This window comes from Palaemon carinicauda, chromosome 13 (assembly GCF_036898095.1).
Source record: "Palaemon carinicauda isolate YSFRI2023 chromosome 13, ASM3689809v2, whole genome shotgun sequence".
NCBI classification, from domain to species: Eukaryota; Metazoa; Arthropoda; class Malacostraca; order Decapoda; family Palaemonidae; genus Palaemon; species Palaemon carinicauda.
Genome location: NC_090737.1, coordinates 114,669,791 through 114,670,727, shown reverse-complemented (window position 1 = coordinate 114,670,727; position 937 = coordinate 114,669,791).

The following is a 937-nucleotide window of genomic DNA, read 5'->3' as shown; positions in this document are numbered from 1 at the left end:
TTAGACCATGTAATTGGATTTCAATTTCGGAAAAGACGAGGAACATCATATTATTTCATTTTTTCTTCTAATATGGAAAACAAAATCATTCGATTGTGATATTTAAAATGCTGGCATCCTCTGACCGCTGAGATTCATGCAATTCTGTAATAATGGAATTCCATAAAAAATAAATTAATTCAAAATATCAAAATAAAGTCGTAAAATAGTATTCTCTACCAACCGTGTGTCACACAATTGTACATAATTATTTGGTATATATTATGGTTGTATCTGCGCTCTTCCCTCGCACTAAAAAGAACCTGAATGATCATGTCTCCGTTTTGCTCAGTAACATTATCTATCTCTCGAACAGGTCATGTCCTGTTGCCTTGAGGTTTTGTATATAAAGAAGAGTGTTCCTTAATAAATAACTCAGTCGTTTCCAATCTGACTTTGAGTTCACATCCTCTCTCGGCCCGTCACAATTCCATATATATATATATTTTTTTTTTTTTATCCAAATTAGAATGTTTATCATGTCAATAATCGGCAAAAAATTACTAAAAAAAATCGTGCAAAAACTGTAAGTTATATCCATTCAGTACTGATAATATAGTAAATTGTTTTAATCGTAAGCATTTGATATATTCTTCAGTAGTGCGGAATGTTTATATCCTGAGATCATTTATATAATTAAAAATGAAACATATTTCATGATGTAATAACACCTATAACATTCATGTTTTCAAATCGCTCAGGGGTAGCAACCTAAAAAAAAAAAAAAGGAGAGAAAAAAAATGGCCTTTCATCATTATTAGCGCAAGAGTAAGACCTCTTTAACACTTCTTTATCACGGAGACTATTTCAGATTGCAACTACAAAGTCGGTCTTAACGACAGATTCTGAAAGGAATATTTAAGAATTCTTCCATGATTATTATTTTGCTATACATCAT